Source organism: Chelonoidis abingdonii, chromosome 15 (genome assembly GCF_003597395.2).
Source record: "Chelonoidis abingdonii isolate Lonesome George chromosome 15, CheloAbing_2.0, whole genome shotgun sequence".
Taxonomy (NCBI): Eukaryota; Metazoa; Chordata; order Testudines; family Testudinidae; genus Chelonoidis; species Chelonoidis abingdonii.
The window spans coordinates 30,357,533-30,378,987 of record NC_133783.1 but is presented as its reverse complement, the minus strand read 5'-3'; the positions used below and the strand labels follow the sequence as shown (position 1 = coordinate 30,378,987).

At 39.6% G+C, this 21,455-nt stretch overlaps 1 protein-coding gene across 8 annotated transcripts in view; it reads left to right on the top strand.

Annotated features, from left to right (window-relative positions):
* SGMS1 (sphingomyelin synthase 1) overlaps nucleotides 1-21,455 on the top strand; it is a 210,789-nt gene that overhangs the window by 137,562 nt on the left and 51,772 nt on the right. For 6 of the 8 annotated variants that reach the window (XM_075072672.1, XM_075072670.1, XM_075072671.1 and 3 more), the window contains one exon: nucleotides 11,334-11,390. The gene's annotated coding sequence lies outside the window, so the exon portion shown is untranslated. Of the gene's footprint in view, nucleotides 1-11,333; nucleotides 11,391-18,452; nucleotides 19,418-19,544; nucleotides 20,162-21,455 lie in introns of those variants that run through there. The other 2 variants (XM_032784503.2, XM_032784502.2) reach the window with 2 other exon arrangements.

Genomic DNA, 21,455 nt, shown 5'->3' with positions numbered 1-21,455 from the left:
TGCATTTTAATTTAATTTTAAATGAAGCTTCTTAAACATTTTAAAAACCTTATTTACTTTGCATACAACAATAGTTTAGTTATATGTTATAGACTTATAGAAAGAGACCTTCTAAAAATGTTTAAATGTATTACCGGCACGTGAAACCTTAAATTAGAGTGAATAAATGAAGACTCGGCACACCACTTCTGACAGGTTGCCAACCCCTGGAAGAGGGACTAGAGCCAGATAAGTAAATCATAACTTTGCATGCAAAAGAGAACACTGAGAGGGGACATAACAATTTTCAAGTACATAAAAGGTTGTAACAAGGAGGAGGGAGAAAAATTGTTCTTAACTGCTGAGGATAGGACAAGAAGCAATGAGCTTAAATTGCAGCAAGGGACGTTTAGGTTGGACATCAGGAAAAACTTCCAAACTGTCAGGTTGGTTAAGCACTAGAATAAATTGCCTAGGGATGTTGGGGAATCTCCATCATTGGAGAATTTTAAGAGCAGGTTAGTCAAACACCTGTCAGGGATGGTCTAGATAAACTTAGTCCTTCAGTGAGGGCGGGGGACTCGACTAGATGACCTCTCGAGGTCCCTTCCAGTCCTATGATTCTATGCAGATTGTATCTGAAGAGGTTTGACCTATTCTGACAATGAAGTTTCTTATTCCTATTGGTAATTGTATTTTTGATTTTATCTGCTGCAGTTTACAAATCTTTACAGGAAGAATATTATCAGAACACTTCTAGTGCTACAGGTTTCTTAAATTCTTCAGTTTTTATCTCAATGTTCTCATCTGTATCTTACAGTAACTGAGCTTTACCCAAGTAGACTGGATTTATACCATTTTCATCAGTCTTACGCTGGCAGATATGGAAAATGTTTTAGGAAAAAGCATTTGTCACCCTTGAAGTCTTTGCTGTTTGGTCAAATCTTACTAGCTCTTTGTGCCTTTTTTTTTTTTTTAGGCAATTGAAACTAGCAGGAGTCCAGTTTTGTAAAATTAAATTTCTTTAATATAAAATGAAAATACTGTGTATGAATGGAAGTGAAATACAGCCCCTGAATATATTAAAATCTTCCATATAGGGGCCCAGTTCTCAGGAAAAGTTTATTATAAGAGAATTTCTGTAGAAAACATCTGTACGATAGGTTTGTCCCTCTTTCTTTGCAAGTAACAGCACACTTCCTGTCCATTGCCCCCTCATAACTTAACCACCTTCAACAAGGAGAGGAAAGCATGATCTGGTAGTTGGATGAAGTGGTCTTATTGGGACTTCTGGGTCCATCAGGATGTCATTGTGGAACTGCACCATGCTATGATCTAGATCAAAGCATTTTGCTGAACTTTCTATGCCTCAGCTGGCCTATTTTTATATGGTTAATTTACCTTATGGGAGATGATATGAGACCCAGTGTTTAAAAAGAGAGAACCTCAAATGATAGGCATGCTTAACTTTATCCTTTCCTTTCCTCTTTGTCACCGACTTCCTTATCTGAGCATTTAATTAACTGTTTTCTGGAAACTGTTTCGTTTCCATTCTGTAGCTTGTAAGATTATTTATAAAGATGCTGTTTCTTCACCAGTAACAATCAATATTTCTGAGATGAAGATGAACTTAAGAGTGAGTTGTGAAATTTTGGTCATCTGTCCCCCAAAATCATCTAGACCAAAGCAATGGTAAAAGTTTAAATGCATAAAATTACTGAACAAAAAGCAAACCCTCGCAAATATCACTATAACAGAATCATTATCTGTCTTGAAATAAACTGTAAACCTCTTTTCTGCTGATGATGAGAACTAAGATTTCACTAAAGTGCTGCATGTGTGTAAGGGTCTATCCCCATCCCTGCTAGTGGTTTTAGGCCTTTCAGGCACCAAGCAATATTTGGATTTAAGCTTAGTGGCAAATAAATATGAGCAATCTATTCTCTGGGCTGAAGAGAACAACTTGATATCTTGTACCTTTTCTCCATGGTTTGAGAATGAATACATTTCTCAGACTACTTCATGGTTTCAGAAAAACATATGCACTAGAGAAAATATCAAACCACATTTTAACTACACATGGAGTATCTCATTTAATAACAAACTAATAATTAAGAAAAATTTGAATAGGTACTCAACACTTTGAGGTTGAAAGGTTCCCCCAAAATGTGCATTTGTTCTTCTTTACGTTCATTTACAGAAATTCAGAGATCTCCCAAGACCAGATAATGCTCCTTCATTGTCTTTGTAAAGGCATGTCTACTTGGTGGGGTAACATGCCCTATGGTGGTGTGACTGCTAAAGCACCATAAAGTATTGCGTATTAATTGGTCTGTGTACAAGTAACTAGTGTGCACTAAAAATTCTCCAGGGAAGAATCCTTCTGTTGATGTAGCTGTGCCTAATTTAGGGGGTAGATAGACTTAACTACAGCATGCAGTATATAACATTTTTCACAGCCCTGAGCAATGTGGCTAGGTCGATCTTATTTTTAAGTGTAGATCAGGCCTGAGATAAGGTTTCTGCAGTTTTAGATTTCCTTCCCTAAACTCTTCTCTCATTGTTTGTGGGCTATTTCATTACAAAATAACTACACTATATAGCTTCTGGTTAAATTTAGTTCTCCTTTTCTTTTAAATTTAGAAGATAACTCTTCTTGATTGCAAACTTCTGTGCTACAACAAATTAATGTCCTATTTTTCCTTCATAAAAGAGAGGACATAATCTACTTTACTAAATACTAATAATTAAGAGTTAGGTTAAAATCTTCAATTATGATCAAATATCTAGATCGGGGTAGGCAAACTTTGTGGCCCGAGGGCCACATCTGGGTATGGAAATTGTATGGTGGGCCATGAATGCTCATGGAATTGGGGGTTAGGGTGCGGGCTCTGGGATGGAGTTGGAGGTGCAAGAGTGTGCTCCGGGATGGGACTGAGGGGTTCGGAGCTCAGGAATGGGATCAGGGCTGGGGCAGGGCTGGGGGTGGGGGGGCAGAGGAGCAGGCTCCAGGCGGTGCTTACCTCAAGCAGCTCCCAGAAGCAGCATCATGTCCTCTCTATGGCTCCTATGCAGAGCCATGGCCAGGTAGCTCTGCACACTGCCCTGTCCGCAGATGCCGCCCCTCTATCTCCCATTGGCTGCGGTTTCCGGCCAGTGGGTGCTGCGGGGGTGGCACTTGGGGCGGGGGCAGCATGCAGAGCATCCTGGCTGCTCCTACGCGTAGGAGCTGAAGGAGGCACATGCTGCTGCTTTCAGGAGCTGCACAGAGCAGGGCAAGCCCTGCCTGGAGCACCTGAGTGGGGCAAGCGCTGGATCCCACCCCATGGCGTGAACTGGATGCAGCCGAGGCCATAGTTTGCCGACCCCGATCTAGATCTTGGATCTGTAACTATTAGATAAATTTCTAGCAAGAAGTTCAACTCACGGCTTGTCTACACCAGGAGTTTTCACCTTTTTCTTTCTGAGGCCCCCGCAACATCCTATAAAAATTCCACGGCCCACCAATATCATATAAAACCCAGAGCCAGCGTTAGAGGGTAGCAAGCAGGATAGCTGCCTGGGGTCCCAGGCCACAGGCAGGCCAGCAAAGCTATATTGCTCAGGCTTCAACTTCAGCCCCAGGTGGCAGGGCTCAGGGCCCTGGGCTTAAGGCCTGCACAGCGGTAATTCAACTTTCTACCCTGGGCTCAAGCAAGTCTAACACTGTCCCTGCTTGGTGGACCTCCTGAAACCTGCTTGCAGCCCCCACAGGGGGTCTGGAGCCCTGGTTGAGAACTGTTGGTCTACACTACAAAATTTAGGTTGATTTAATTTAGGTTGAGTACAGCCATTGAAGTAATTGAATAGGTTGTTGATGTCCACACTACCCTCCTCCTGCCAGTGGAACCTGTCCTTATCAGGAGTGCTTTCACCCCTGCAGTGGGGTATTGTGCAGCACTGACAGCCCCCTCGTCTGCTCAATTTCACAGCACAGAGTCTACCAGCAGTGAAATTGATGTTCTTGTCAACTTTGTGCTATCTATTGTGTCTGCTTAGAGCAGCTGCATTCTGACAGCTGTAGGAGCTCTGTGGGGAGAGGGAAGCCCACGCAGCACCCCAGCTGGGAGTCTGGGAGGTAGCAGGGCTTCCACGGGGAGAGAGGATCCTGGGCAGCAGCCCATTTGGAGCAGGTAGGCCAGAGCCTAGGAGGCAGCTGGGCTCTAGCTGGAGCCCCCCACCCATCCCAGGGTGAAAGCCAGGTGTGGGGATCACAGAAGGCAACCTACCAGCCTTTCATGTCAATTTCAGGACTCCAGCGCTCTGTGATATTGACAAGAATTTTAGCCAGCAGCCTATGTAAGTGACTCAGTGTCTGTCACCTTAACTACACCAACATAAGCTCTCATGGAGGTGGAGTTATTATGTCTGTCTAGTAGGGCACTTAAATTGGCGGGAGCAAAGCTGTAGTGTAGCAACTGACATAGGCTGACATAAGGCAGCTAATATCAATCTAATTGTCTTTGTAGTGTAGATCAAGCTTCATTAAGTTGAGGCTAATACTACTGTAATATTCCTTGTCTATGTGGTCTATAGTAGCTTTTTTGTATTTTTTTTTTTTTAATGATTCTGGCTATTTGTCTTTTCAAAGTACAGTAGTTGTGGTTTGTGGAATTTTTTAGTAGTGAAACATCCTGCTTTTTGTAGCCTCAGTCAAAGATTTCTGCGGCTTTTTGACTATTTAAACTCAAGCATCTTTTAACACCTTACACAGCTCTGTATACACTTTCTAATATAAATAAATCACAGTCAAACTTGAATTGGAGGACTTAGCAAAGTGATTCAAAGTGATTAGAGAAGTTGGGGCTGCTGCAGGCAGAGAAGAGATTTTTGTCCAATTAAATCTTACGTCCCAGAAGAGAAAATAAGCATACACATTACAATAAAGCAAGTTTATTTTTATGTTCATACTATTCTAAGGGCTTCCAGTAATTAAACAGTAAAATTACTGGAGAGGATCTGGATTCATGGTTAGGAGGGAGTCTGTTTCAGGTGGTGCACTGTAGGAGAATAGGAACTGGTAGGATAAGCATTCTTCTGGCAGTTCTTGAGCAACAAATCAGAATCCTGTAAGTGTAAAACACAAACTTCTTAATAAACACTCTGTGCTGCCAGTGTCCTGTATGAGATTTGAAAGTGATCACACTTTAAAGAAGTGCACTAAAGGTTTAACATTGTATCAAAGAAAATAGAATTTCAGCACAGTTATTTTATTGAGTCAAATTAATAGTATATTGTGCCAAAATATGTCATAACTTAGCTCCATTTCAGTCATTAGAGAAGAAGGTAAGTGGAGGGGAAATTAGCCAGTAATTCAAGATTCTTTAAACTAGAAGCATACAGTATTGAATTGTAGAAGCATACAGTATTGAAAGGTAATGTAGGTTTAGACTGGTGTTAGTGTTTAATGTTCTGTGGCATTCTTAACAGAAATAATTGAACATCATCACATTAGTGATCCAGTCAGTGTAGTTTGGTTTGAGTGATTTTAAAGCTTACTGCAGCATTCATTTGAATGCAGTCTGATGAGCTTATTGGTGAATGATGCCATAATTTATTTATAATGATAAAACTTATTTCAGATGAACAGTTCCAGTCTTGCGTGGTTCCTAGAGAATTTCAGTACTAGATTGTTGTTCTGTCAGAAAGCTGTCTAAAATATTCTGTTGCTTCTTTTGTATGATAATTTTGCAGTGCTTTGATCCATCTTGGTTTTAACAGTCTTTCAGCATAAGGTGTTTCTTAAATGTCAATTGACCTTTTAGCTTAAAATGTTTCAGCTTGCGGGCCTAAGTCAATGGGGAAAAGTCTGACATAAGTTTTAAGATAGATCTGAAGTCAAAACCAAAAATGATGCAGATAAGTTGGAAAAACAAGTTCTGAAATAGCTAACGTTGTTTTGAATGCTAGCCAATTTTTACAGCTCAGTTTCTTTTCTGCTTAAGTCTGTTAGGTAGCTTATGTAAGGCTCAGTGAGAAATGAACCAAAGCCTGAACAGTTTAATGATTCATTCCTCAGAGAATCTTAACTGTATACTGATGAATTTGGCTTTAACACCATCAGCAATATGTTTTTGAAACTGCTACCCAGAAGCCTTTTTTTAGAACAAATAGGTAGGTGGAACTGAAATTTTTTTCATTCCATTCAAGGTTTTTGCAGTAGAAAGTACCTGAGTCACTTCAGAGATGCAGATAACATCATTTTTGCAGCAATCCCATGGAGACCTTAAAACAATTATCAGAAAACTGAACACGGTGTTAGGAATGTAAATTTTAAGGTTGTTTGCTGAAGATAAAGATTCCTTAAACATTTAAGGAGGAGAAAAAAAATTAGAAGCTGCTCAGCAACTTTTCTACTCAATCCAAGTGAGGTAGACTGTTCCATGTGAAAAGGTAAAGAGAAGAATCTAGAGTGGAGTAGGGTCTTTGAAAAGCTAAGTTGTTACCATAAGAAGTAAACTCCCTTTCAGTATTTTTTTCTTTTTTAAGGACTTGACATAGCTTGTTCTACCAAGTATGACATACAGACATTCATCCTTAAAATAAAGCAGAGTGTGAAAGCTCAACAGTGAAGTAAAAAACATTTTTTTGTTTGATGTCACAAGACCAAGTAAAACCACCAGGCCTAGGTGAAGGACATTTTGTAGCCTGAAGCAGACAATATGGGAATGGGCTGCTCATGATGCAGCGACGGGAGGTGATAGAAGGATTTAAAATAGCACCTGAACCATAGCATCATAGGAAAGCTATGGAAGAAGCTAGTATCTTTTTTGGACCTACGTAATCAAATTTAGCCCAGAATGCTTGGTAGCATCATGGTAAGACTGTTGTCTTCAGGAAATAGAAAACAAGTGTAATGGTTTTCTTGTATATATTTTTTTTATAACTTTTAGACCTATTGCATATGGAAATGATAGTCATATTATACAGGTTTTAAATAGGTGTCCCAGTATTAGAATGAGTTGAAATAGAAATGGAATATAATAGCAGTTAACTACTCAGAATTCTTATAATAAATGTGATGACGCTGTAAACTTCAAACTACAGTTTGCATTCAGAATATATAAGACTTTCATAGAAGACTTGCTAAATCCATAAGAGGCAAAGATGATTTTTCATTGCTAAATAAATAAGTTGGTTGATACTTCTGGCTTTTAGGAATATAAAATTTTGTGTGACCCTATGGAGTGTTTCATTGGCCAATATAAAAGCATTACCTTTGCAATAGTTTCAAATATAAGAAGCTTGCATACATTCTGAACAAAAAAGGTCTGTAGGAAATTAAAAACTTTGTAGTTCTTCCTTTTTATTTCTCTGTTTGCTAAGCTTTTTCACCAGCTCTGATCCTTCCCTCTTTGGTAATTTGTACTGCCCACCAATCGACTGCCGCATACAAGAATTGGTGGTCGATGCATCAGCGGTTGATTTAATGGGTCTAGTGAAGACCTGCTAAATCGACCGCCGATCGCTTTCCCGTCAACTCCTGTACTACACCTGATCCGAAGAATAAGGGGAGTTGATGGGAGAGCATCTCTCGTCGATGTCACGTAGTGTGGACCCCGCGGTAAGTAGATCTTAGCTACATCTATTTGAGTTACACTATTCACGTAACTCAAATTGCATAGCTTAAATCGGCTTTTCCCTTCCCTTTCCCTAACAATGCCTTAGTTAGTTGGGATTAATTTTCCTATAAATCCCCATATAGGCAAGTCTTGAGTTTTTTCTTTTGGAAAAAAAATTCAGTCCGTTGTCCTAAAGGCTGTGAAAATAACCTTTAAAAATGTGAAGAGAGTAAAATGGATGCAGTATGGTATTCCTGAATCTTTGCAGCCTGGAATAATAGCTCTGAGAGAGGCCTCTGATTTGGGGGACATATATTATACCTATTTTCCTGTGAAACTTTGCTAAGGAATTTAGCAGTGTTTGCAGAGCTGCTACATTCATGTTGTCAGTAGTAACCACTGACACATGAGATTGCGAACACACACGGTTCCATTTTATGCACATGCCTAAGTATTCCACCATTTTCAAACAATCAGTTTCAAAAAGGCAGCTGAAAATGCTTTTGTCTTTCCAACAACCTATTGGGAGATTTCTAGAGAAACTTTTCTCTCAGCCACTCAGATTGATTTATTAAACTAATGGGTGTTCTTTCTGCCTTGTAAGAGGTTTAATAATTGGTAAGGAGATGTGGAGAATCATCTGAGAAGTGACTTAATGCTCAACAGAGAGAGAGGGTGTGTGAGGTAATATCTTTCATTGGACCAACTTCTGTTGGTGAAAGAGGAGAGAGCTTTTGAGCTGCACAGAGCTTGTCTTGTACACAGCAAACAACAATTAATGTTCAACAGTCCTTTACCACTTTGGGTTTCTTGAATAATACATAGGAGGGAGAAATTTTTGCTGTATCAGGTTACATGAAACAAGTATAGTTTTTAAATCTACATTATTTGAAAACAAATACTGCGTTTACAACATTGCTTTTAGATGAACTCTCCTGCCAGTTAATTCATCTTGAGGCTTATGAACCCTCACCTTGGGACTCACAACTCCCATTGAAGTAAATTATTTAGTTGTGAGCCCGCAATACCAGTCTGTTGGTTACATGTGTGTCTATACTTAATATTTTGCAGTTTTACCTGGGATGCATATTTTAATAAGGCAAGTAACCAACATGATGATCTTCTTAATTTGGATTTAGTAGGCTGGAAAAGATAGAAGCTGCTCGTTTGTACAGCAATTGGTTTTCATAGGATGAAACAAGCTGAAAACTACAATTAAAAAAAAACAGTTGAGCGATATGCCTGTGTACTCCTGGCAGAAATGACATTTTTATTGATGTTACTGTGTTATAGAGTAAGAGTGGAACTGGAAAGGATAAAAAGAAAGAAAAATAGTGAGATTTATCAAGACTGGTAAACCTAAAATTAGGCTTAACAGAGTTGACCTGGTTTGAGTGTTTGCCTATTGCACCATGATCCCTACCTTGCCTGCTTTGTTTTTTATGACAGATGTAGGGTATCCTAATGTACAAATTAAAAGAGAGTCATTTACTTGATTTTCCAAAACTTACAAGCTCTGTCACCTCACTAGGATGTCAAGATTTTAATCACACAGCAATTGTCATTTTGGACTACTAAGGCTACAGATTTAATCACCCAATAGGCTGTTCTCTAAGAGAAGGGTGGATTGCTCTGACAGTGGTCCCCTTTCCCAGAATCTTGTAATGGCTCCAAACAGTTACACTCCCCCTTTTTACTAATTTGAATGGAAGGGAAAGCTGGGTATCATTACTGCTCTCACTGCAGCTCTTCATGACATTTAAGAAAGTAAGAATGCTGCATGAGCCTACACATCATAGGCAGAGGGTAGTGAGATATGCTGTCTGTTCTGTTGCAGCCACTGATACAGTATGCTGCTGGGTTGGTAGTGTCCATCAAGGCTTAACTCATACCATGTCACTTTTAGCAATCTTGTATGTAAGCTTGAGGGCATACATTTCATTAGATCTATAAATGCAGTGACTGATCTAGTATAGTTCGCACATTGTAATTATCCCTTTTTAATCATTTACACTTGACTCATGTTGAACCAAAAAAAGAAACTGAAGGTGTAGTAATTTTTTTTAGCTTTTAACAGTAAAAGTGCTAATTCTTTATACATGTGAATATTTTTAAGATTAATAGTTGTGTCTCAGAAATGCTTTTCTCTTGCAACTAAAGTATAGTAGAATCTCAGAATTACGAACTGACCCGTCAACCAAACACCTCATATGCAATCAGGCAGCAGCGGGGGGGCAAGGGGGGGGGGAAGCTTATACAGTACAGTACTGTGTTAAGCATAAACTACTAACGAAATTAAAGGGAAAGTTTAAAAAAAAAAAAAAGATTTGATAAGGTAAGGAAACTATTTCTGTGCTTGTTTCATTTAAATTAAGATGGTTAAAAGCAGCATTTTTCTTCTCCACAGTAAAGTTTCAAAGCTGTATTAAGCTAATTTTAATCTGTAAACTTTTGAAAGAACAATCATAATGTTTTGTTGAGAGTTACCAACATTTTAAAGTTACAAACAACCTCCATCCCCAAGGTGTTCATAACTCTGATGTTCTACTGTATGTATAGAATTATCTGTTTCTCTGTATATATTGATCAGTCAGCATATCTGTCTTAGACCTCATATGGGTTTATAAGTTGGTTTTTGAAGAATAATTCAGCTGGGAGCACTTTTTAAAAAAACATGTTTGAAGTTGCTTTATTTTTGCCCTTGATACTATAAAATAAATCCCTATCTCAAGGCACATTTTTTGTGCTCTTATTGTACCACCTAAAATAACATCCATGTTTAATCGGGATTTCTGATGGGCTGTTGAGTATTCCCTGAGTAAGAACTTGTGAATGCAGGTATTTGTAAAACTAAATTGAACTGCCATGTCATTTTAGGTCAGCTAATACTGCACTTGCTTTTAAAAAATCATTTCTTAAGTATTTGTGCTGTGCAGAATGGACAGAATACTATGAATATAACACTTTTTTTTAACAATGTTGTACAAGTTCCAAAAGCCAGAGCAGTGATTCTCTTAGTATTTTAAAATGGCAGTATTATTTATATGGCAAGTTTTAATAGTTACAAGGGTAGGGATATGAAAAATCCACACTAGTGAGCAGCGCAGTTAAGCTGACTTAAGTCCGCATGCTGATGCAAAAATATACAAAGGTGATGTACTATGAAAAAGGTGGGTTAATAACCTCCAATTAGTCAGTTACAAAGGGTTGCAAATATAGTTGACAGTTGAATTCCCCATAATCAGTGCAGACATCACCTAATGTAATACCCAGAGATAGTTTGGATGAACTAAGACTATTTAGGTGCAAGGGACTGGGCAACTGTGGGGTGGCTGGGAGCTCTGGGGACTCAGAGCTCCAGGGTCCCCTGCCTCCATCGGTGGAGGGGAGCTGCAAGGTTCCCCTGCCCCCTCCCGTGCGGTTGGGAGCTGTGGGAATCCCTCTGTTGCCACCTGTACCCTCCTGCCCCACGGCGGTGGTTGGGGAGCTGCTAGGGTACCCTCTTGCCTCTGGCAGCTGGGAGCTACCAGGGTACACTCACTGCCCAGAGCGGCTGGAAGGTTGGAGGCCCACTGTCTCCCAGTTGGGGGTACCTTACAGGTCCTTGCTTCTGCAGCAGGCAGCAGGACCCTGCAGCTCGATCACCAGGGCTGAAGTCATGGAGGTCTTTGGAAGGCACAGATTGCAAAAAAATGTTGGAAAAATTACCACTGAACTGTTCAAATAAAACCTTCTGTTAATTTTCTTTTACAGATGGTGTAAACGTCCAAATTTTAAAATATAGGAAAGGAAAAAGCAAGCCCAGTTACTGTAAGTATGCAGATTTCATGAACAATTTCTGAATTTTGTACTGTCTCTGAATTAGCTTCAGTAGGGTTGCCAATTTTGGTTGGATATATTCCTGGAGATTTCTTCACATAACATTTTAAATTAAAGATTAATCTTTAATTCTTGGAGACTCCAGGCCAATCCTGGAGGGTGAGAATCCTAACCTTTAGTGTAGTTACTGCTGCCTCATCAGTGAAGAGAAAATCAGACTTATTGTGTACAGTAATTCCCTACTTAAAGTCATCTCGCTTCATGTCCTCTTGTTTCGATCTTACATCTCAGCTCCATTACAGAACATGCTGATTTAAAGTTGTGCAATGCTCCCCTGTAACGTTGTTTGGCTGCCTGCTTTGTCCACGGCAGGCAGCCCCCTTATGTCTTCCCCTCCACCCCCCAGCGCCTCATGCCTGCTGACAGACCCAGCAGATCAGTGCTTTCCCCCTGCTCCCCCGACCTCCTGCCTGCAGCAATCACCTGATTTGTGATGTTCAGGAGGCTGGAGAGAGGAGGGAGGATGCGACGCCTCCTGAACGACGCAAACCAGCTGATTGCCGAGGGCAGGAGGCAGGGAAGGGAGCGGGGAGGCTACATATCGCGACCTCACTCCTCCCCCTAGCCTCCAGAAGGCCACAAGACTGCTGATTGCCGAGGGCAGGAGGCTGGGGGAGTAGGGGAAAGGTGCTGATCTGAAGGGTCCACCGGTGGGCGGGAGGCGCTGAGGGTGGGCATAATGGAGCTGATGGGGGGCTGCCAGCCTGTTTAATACCTGTATTAAATTGCTTGTTTAAAATTGTTTAAAATGTGTATAATATTTTTTGTAGGGCAAAAACAAATTTCCCTGGAACCTAACCCTCCCATTAACATTAATTCTTACGGGGAAATTGGATTAGCTTAACATCGTTTTGCTTAAAGTTGCATTTTTCAGGAACACAACTACAGTGTTAAGTGAGAAGTTACTGTACTAGTGATCCCTAATTGTACGTTGTGTTTTTAAACAGGCCTGGAGTCAGGAATGTGGTAACTACAATCTGTCAGGTTTAAATATTAAATCAGTAAAGATTATGGACAGAGCAGTGGATGCTGTGTCAGTTTATAGGGTACAGCGTTTATAAATCTTCAGACACATTGTATTTAAATTTAAAAAGGCACATAAGGGAAACTAACTATTTTTCATTACTGAGAGTTGTAGAATATTTGAGCCACCTGCTGACTGACATCTAATGACATGCTCTGTTTTGAGTATGTTTATAACAATTTTATGGAAATAGGATACGTATCATTCTCTTTTTATGCCCCCGGAGTATTTTTCATTTTTTAAGTCTGGAATTATTTGAATGTAACCTACTTTCTGGGCCAGCAGAGAGAGAAGTGAGTGAGATCTAGTAGTATTTTATACTGTACTTTAAACTGTAGTCTGAAACTGTACACTGCAAATCTCTCGTTTAGCTGGCACTAGGGCTTTTGAATTACTTTAATGTGAAGTATTCAAAATACACCAGTTTGATGCCATGCATCATTGACTAAAAACTACTGCTGCAGAAAAAAGAGAAGTCTTTAGTTCTTTGTTTGACAGATAATGAAGTAATTATTTGAAAGAGGGATGACGACTGAGAAGAACCCTACACAACATATGCCATGGAATCAGTAACTGGAATTGGCAGGTTGCTAATGAATACTTTTGTAAATACTGTAGGAAGAAATTTAATATTTCTTTCACTTTCCTCTGTGACAACTCCAATACCTTTATGTAAAACAGAAGATGAAAGAAAAAGTAGGCAACCAGATGTTAATAAATAAAGATGTGTGAGGGATGGTCAGAAGAACTTCATTTTGAAGCGCTAATCTCTATATGGTTTCATTAAAAGATTCAGAATTTCTAGAACAGTGCTATAGCTGATATGAGTAACATGTCTGAAATCCTGTTTTCTGTATCTTTTATTATTTGTATAAATCTCATACGTGTATACTGGCTCAGTAACTTTTAAAATATGTTGATACTAATACTTTAAACAAGAAATGCTTCCCAGATTTTGTGACTGCTCAGTGAACAAGCTCTATTTCCTTTAAGCAACTTAGATTATGGCCTTGAAAATCATTTAACTGCTCTCATGGGGAAGACATAATGGTAATTTATTTGCTTCATGGAAGTGTGATTGTCTAAAATTTCTTCCAAATTTAAAAAACCCTTGTTTAACACATGACATGTAGAAAAATTAAGTACACTGAAAACACTAATTTCTTCTGTGAATATTACACACTTTTGAGGCAAAGGGTGTGTGCATATGTTAAGTGCTGAGCTGGCATAAAAGTAAGACTGCAGTGATTTTGCATAATCAAAGGTAAATTGGGAGCTGTGAAAATTCACAGAAATGTTACTCAGCCTTAGGCCAGAAGAAACTTGAGTGAATTTGGATAGAAGATGTGACATTAAAATCTAGATTACCTTTATCTGTATTGGTCTTTACATGGGGAAACAAAATAAGTAATGAATCTTGTAGGTCTTCAAATTCTCATGAGTATTGCACTCAGCTGTAGAAAATGTTGGGTCTGAACCTGCTTCCATTGAAGTTAGTAGGAGTTTTATCGTTGTCTGGATTGGCAGTGTGTGTATAATTTTATTGCGTTTTAAATATCAAGATGTAAATATTGACATGAGCAGACTAAATGTATTAAAGAATATATAACTAAGATATATCATTAGTGGTCTAATTTTCACCCACCCCAAGTAAGAAAACAGGGTTTTTAGGTATTTAAGTACTTTTGCATAAGCAATTGCATTAATCACATATTCAAAATTAAATACCAGTAACAGTTCCCTTTTTCTTTAAAGAGACATGAAAATAGAGACGTAGAAGTAGTTTAAGACTTGCAATGAAAATTTTTTGTTCGTATATTTATGTGCTGGCTAGATGGTATTTAAACTAAACTTAATTTATAAACAAATGGTTAAGTCCCATGTACATTGTATCACTTAATTATGTTTTTAAACCATAACAGGGGACAACAGTGTTGTAATAGGTACACTACATAATTGTGTACCCTGCAGCTCTGGCGGCATGGGCGAACCCCGCAGCTCCCCACCTCAGGTGGTGGTGGGAGGGGTGGAACTCCCAGCCACCCATCATCTGCTTAGCACCTTCCCATTTTATCATGGATATTTTTATTGCCCATGACTTATCTATGACTTTTTTACTAAAAATATCTGTAACAGAATCTTAGACGTGACCATAATTTGCCATTTTGTTTTGTTGCCTGGTGGCCAGACAGTGAGTTTCTGTGGGTAACCGTTGAACTACATGTTTTTTGGTTTCATCTAAGATAGTTTAAGATTTACAGTACTATACATAATTTGTAACTAAGTAACAAGAAATGCTGCATCTTAAATATTGTCTTGGTTTATTTTTAAATTACCATAGTCATAGCCTGAGTGATTTCTCTACATATTTTTTTTTTTTTTTTTAATTCTTAAATATCCTAAGTTACTGGCTTGAGCTCCTTCTTACTTCTCAGGGAAAATCAAAGGCCCAGTTATGATGTTTTATTTGTTTGTGTGGGTATAGTCAGCAGTTTACAACTAAGAAAATTAGATTGTTCGAGATATGCTTAGTGTCTGAAAAGAAGTAACCCACAGTTGCCTAAGTATATCTTAAATGGCTAACTGCTTGAACAATTAACTAAGCAAAACTAGCAAGAGAATCTCCAATTTGGTGACTCCCAGTAGTGTTACAACAGAGTCTTGATCACATCTTCCCACTCTTCCCACGTACTGGGTTCAAAGAGAAGCATGGCCAGTCCTCATTTGCTTGGGAAAAGGGAGTCTGTGATGTGGAAGGAAGGAGGAGGCTTGAAGCCAGTGGTTGTACCTTTTCCCAGATACTGCTGCTACATTATTATTATTTATAATATATTTGCTGGGTGTGGACAGTGTACGCAATCCCCTATGTGGAACACAGAAGAAGAGATGGTCCCTACCTCACTATCTACATGGACAAATAAACACCAAAAACACAGTGCCTCTGGATGATTAGCAGAAGATTGACAGATGTTTCAGTTTTTATATATGTGTGTTACAGCACAGGATACCTTGGCAGAAGTGTTTTTAGTGCATTGTCACTGGGCTAGATACAGGTCAGAATTTTTTTTCACAACTTTCAGTATTCTGCCAGTGGCACACATGGTGATGTACTACATGTGACTCCCAGGGCTTGTTTAAACAAAGTGCATATATATAAGCAGGAACTCAAAGAATTTCTGTTTAGGTACATTTCACATCTTTAATTAGATAAAGTTGAAGGAGTGATCAGGTTTCCAGTGTGTACTTTTTACTTTATATTTTTTAAGCTGTAAAAATGAAAACTTTTTAGATGTGTTCATTTATCCAGTCATTCACCATACGGTTTTCAGTTTTGTAGGCAACCAATGACCTGTCTGTGTAATAGTCCTGGCTTCCTGGGAATTTCTTCAACAGACTCCACAGCATTGCAGTCCATCTTTACTTTTAAGATTCTGCCTGATTAACAAAATAAGTACAGATCCTCCTTAGGCACTAGCTAGTTCCCTTACATTAGGAAATTATTGTAATAAAAATACTGGGTCTGCAGCCTAGCTTGGCTGCTTTCGCTGTATGCTGTGCTGCTGTTCATATTTTTTTTTTCCATATGTAATTGACAGAATAATGCTCTCCAAGGGAGAAAGGAAAGAGATTGCAAAGTTGCAGACAGTTATAGATTTGGACAATGATCTCACCTCTGGTTTGAGAAACTATACATTCATCCAACCATTTTCTCTATAGGTACTTAAAGACAATCCATTTTCAGTGTCAGTAAGACAGCATTCACAAGCAACTAAGGAAAAACCCTTTATTTTCAATTCACGCATGAGTTTATTGATGGTGTGAAATGCGCCGCACCCCTCTGAACTATCAGATAGCTGGTATCAATAGTGTGTTTGGCACTGAGTTTTACCTTCCATGTTAATTAGATACAATGCTTACATAAGTGCAGATAATGATTAGCCAAATTTTCAACAAGCAAATAAAGCACAGAGAAACTTGGTAGCTTGATTTCATTTTCGTAATGCATATGAGTGTTTTATTACATAGCCATGCTATTTCCCAAATAATACAATAAAATCATATTTTAAATAAACCTCCTCACGTGACACTTGCCTGGGCTGCCCTCACTGAAAATGCCAAGGTCAGGGCAGGGCAAAAAGGAGAGCAGATTCTACCAAAACTGGTGGATAATACTGAAGTCAGACTCACCAATCAGTCACAAATTGTGTTCCTGATCCCCCACACTGGTTATCAAGAATCTAAAAAAAGAAATCACACAGCCCCCATTACTGCATTCCAGTTCTCTGGCTCCCACCCGGCACCTACGTCCAGTACAGTGGAAAGTTATTTAAAAAAACTCTGCTCACTACAAAATATTCTTCTGAACCCCAAAGGGCCAGCCATGTTGCCAGGCCAGTATTAGCTTGGATCTTACCCAAAATGCCATGCTGCCGGCCAATTCTTTACTGTCTAAAACTAAAGGTTTATTTTAAAGAAAAAAGAGAGAACAAGAAGAGGGTTGTTAAATGGTAAAGCAATCAGATACATACAGGGATGTCTAAGTCCATATACAGTAACTCCTCACTTAACATTGTAGTTATGTTCCTGAAAAATGGAACTTTAAGTGAAATGATGTTAAGCGAATCCAATTTTCCCATAAGAAAGAATGTAAATGGGGAGGTGGGGAGGGTTAGGTTCCAGGAAAATTTGTTTTTGCTATACAGTACTATAGTTGGGAGGTGCCCCTGCCTTACCCCACACAGGCATAGCCCACTAACACTGGAGACAGTGAGGCAGGCAAGGAGGCTGAAGGTGCTATAGGCTAGGAGAAACACTTTGCACAGCAGCAGCTTCCCCTGCTCTGCAAGCACCAGGGGCTGAGGGCTCAACCCTCGGCCTGCCTATGCCACCCTTTCCCCCAAACCCCCAGTCTTAACCTGCCTCTTCTCCTTCCCCCCTTTACTCCGCATGCTGTGTCCAGGGGTTGAACCCTCAGCCCCTGGTGCTTGCAGAGTTAGTTAAAATTGAGTTCTACATATGTTGTCTCTCTCTCTTAAGGGCTGCTGATCTGATTTGACCTATAATTAAAAACCTTGTTTGCACTGACTGACTAGCATGTCCCACTGGACACTGAAAATGAAAACTGGCTTATTTTTGCCACAGTTTATTGTAATCTCTACAAAAGAACTGCTGTAGAGGATCCTATGCTTTGAGAAGGCACAAACATAGTAATTAACAGTTTTGGTCTGTCTCTTGATAATTTTTTTTTTTAATTTTTTTTTTTTTGGTATTCCCTCTGCCCACCTCCAATGTGTATGACAGTAAGTGTTGCCAACTCTTGTAAATGTATATTCAGTAAAGTAACTTTGGCCTTTGCTGTTGGAGCTCTCACTGACTGCCTGATGGTGCAGAGCTTCCAGCTTCTCCCCAGCATTCTAATTAATTGTGCTCTGTACCTACCCCATCCCTCCAGGCCAGCAATTAATTCTGCCTCCCAGCTCCTACATCTGTTCATCTGCAGTCCCCACATCAGTTCTGCCCCTCCTGCAGCTCGTGTGGTGGGAGGGGGAGAACCTTAGGGGACAGCTGTAGCAGGCTTCTCTTCTGCCCCTTCCCAGGACTGTGGTTACAGGGATCATGGGAGCAGAAACAAGCTACCTCATTGTTCCCAATAGGGGAGGGGCCAACACCATAAGTAGCTGAAAAGATTGTACAGTAGCAAACCCAGTAAGCTCCTGTTTGTTTTGCAGGTTGGTAGTGTTCACTAGGACAGTGGTTTTCAAACTTTTGTACTGGTGACCCCTTTCAAACTGAAAGCCTTTGAGTGCGCGCCCCCCCCCCCATATAAATTAAATGTTTTTATATATTTAACATCATTATAAATGCTAGATGCAAAGTGATGCTTGGGTGGAGGTTGACAGCTTGTGACCTCCCTCCCCCCCCATGTAATAACTTCTCAACCCCCTGAGGGCTCATGACCCCTCGGTTTGAGAACCCCTGCACTAAGAAGTGGAGGCAAGAAGCCAGCAGATTAAACTCTAGTCACTCACTTTTCCCCCCAATCTCTTGTCCCCCACCTGCTCCTACATGTGTTTGCCCTCCATGTTTCCCTCCTTTTTCCTTTCATCTCCTACTGTCTTCCGTACTCCATTCCCATGTGCCTTCTTTAGTTTGCCCATTTCTCCTTTCATGTCCAACTCCTCAGTGACCTGTTCAGTTTCCCAACACATTTATGCTAACTGTTGCCTCTGCAATTTCATTCTCAGCACCTCCATATTCTCCTGTCCCCTCACATGGTACCTAAAGGACCACCATCTTCCCTGAAAGTAGCCAGGTTTCAGCCCCACTGGAAACAATAGGAGGTGACCATCTTTGCAGATGGGAGCCTCACTTGCACCTACGAAGATTAAAGAGACATGGCAGCCATTTTATTGAGGGCAATCTGTGGCTTCAGTCTCATTGATAGTAATGAGAGGTAATGGAAATCCTGAGCAAGAGAAAATAAAAATCAGCATTTCATTTATCTCACGGAATGTTGTGACTTGTGATAAATGTGCAAGAATTGGCAATACATTATTATAGGGGAAAGGTTGAATGTAGGAGCCAAGATTTGTGTGTGGGGTTGAGGGAAGTGTGTGATCCTGTAATTAATACATACTGATATACGTATTGTGCTGATAATGTGTATTGGCAATGTACGATATATTTTTTTGTTAGCCCAGCATATATTAGTCAAGATAAAGTGGTATTTCCATAGTAACATAACAAAGGCCTGCTTAGCAACTATTTGGTTAATAAAATTGTGGGTCAGGTGAAAGCCTAGCACAATAATGTTTGTTAGTGTCTCCATAACTACTTCAGAGAAGCAGGCAGAAGAGGAGAAAAAGTTACATAGATAAACTAGTTTTATGGGTATTAATAGAAGAACTGAATGGAAGGAAATGAGACAAATGAGGTTTGAATGAAAGAGATCTTTGGGTTTGTCATAAATAATGCAAAGAATGAATGTTATTTATAAAGGCATTATTTATTAGATAACTATTTATTATCATATATCCCAAATGTCCCCTGAAGATAATTGTTGTAGCTACTATCAATTTGATGTAACTAAGGTATCAGTGTAACTGTAACTCAGTTCTTCTCACCTGTGTAATTTATCTCTATGTGATTCTGTTTGTGTTACCTTTTAACTGCATAGGTTTTAACTGAATTCTTTAACTGTGGGTGGATTTATATTTGTAATTTAGAAAAGATTTTTGTTTCTCCCTGGAATGTTAAAAATGTACTGATCAGTTAAGGTGATGATTTTTCTTTCCAAAGATGGACATGTAAGTTGTTTCAGCTGTGTTGAGAGTATATTTTTATCTTCATTGCAGTCTTCCATTCTGAATGTGAACTTTGTCACTGTAATTCAGGTATTTATTACCTCTAATCTGATCATTACAATGTGTTCCACCTGTGGGCTACCCTTTGAATCAGTGGCGTTGAAACAGTTTTTAAAGCGGGGGTGCTGAAAGCCAGAGAATAAAACTCCAAGCCCTGTATATGATGGCAACCACTTGAAGCAAGGGTGTGCTGCTGCACCTCTAGTTCCAGCACCCCTGCTTTGAATCTACTCAGAGGTTGCAACTGTCTCAGAATACAACAGCACAATTGCTGAAGAGTCTCCTGCTCAAGATTTGGTGATGCCTGCAGTCCTGTAAGCCAACTTAAACGTTCACTGTAATGTTTTAAAGCCTTTTGTTATGTGATCAGTCTGCTGAGAGGCCATCCCACATCCCTCTAGAAATCATCCTGGGTACAATCTCAAGATGACAGGAGGCAAGGCTGCCTGGGAGGGGTCGCAGTAATTTTGAAATATGCCCTATAGATATAGATTTCTTTCATTGCTAGGAAACGCACACACTAGAGTTATATGCTCTGGCTTTAAACTTAGTTTCCTTTTAAGCTTATATTGGTTTATAGCCCCAGGGCCACCCAGAGGATTCAGGAGGCCTGGGGCAAAGCAATTGCAGGGGCCCCTTCCATTAAAAAAAAAAAAAATTTGCAATACTATAGAATACTATATTCTCGTGGGGGCCCCTGCAGGGCCTGAGGCAAATTGCCCCACTTGCCCCCACCCCTCTGGGCGGCTGTGTAGGCCTGTTGGTGTATTATGGCTGAGGTAGTGGAATGGTACTGGTGTTGTTGCTGTTAATATTTGTATTACTGCAGCGTCTAGGGGCTCTAGTCACGGACCAGGTCCCCACTGTGATAATCATACAAATACAGAGCAAAAGAGTCAGTGTTTGTCCCAAAGAGTTTACAGTCTAAGTACTAAGACAAACTGTTTCATGCTAGCATTGGTGATAGTTTTGGCTATATATATTTTTGCACAAAAATCTATCACTAATTAATATTTAGACTGTTACAGTAACTTGTTTGACCTCTTTTTGTTTAATATTTATTGTATAGACACTGTTGGCTAGACTTCAAAAACAGTGTTTGCTAAAGGAAGATAAACTCAATTTCTGGAAGACGTTTTGTTTGTTTTTGATTGCTTACTGTTGGATCTTAACAATAAAAGTAATGGCACTAAAACCACAAGCCAATGTGCAGTTTTAGAATGTATATAATGTAGGTACAGAGCTTTGTTTTAAGAAATACTTTGTTACTGCCTGTGCTGATATTAAGCTTTTTAAAAATAAAAGTGAAAGCTCAAAGCTGCATGGCTATTGGTGAATAGCTGTTCACAGCTTTTGAATAAAACACTAATTTCTTAGTGATTGTTGCCTTGATAAGAAAGGGCTTCACTTAGGTTTGGTCTACACTACGCTTTTAAACCGATTTTAGCAGTGTTAAACCGATTTAACGCTGTACCCATCCACACTACGAGGCCCTTTATGTCGATATAACGGGCTCTTTAAATCGGTTTCTGTACTCCTCCCCAATGAGAGGAGTAGCGCTAAAATCGGTATTACCATATCGGATTAGGGTTAGTGTGGCCGCAAAAT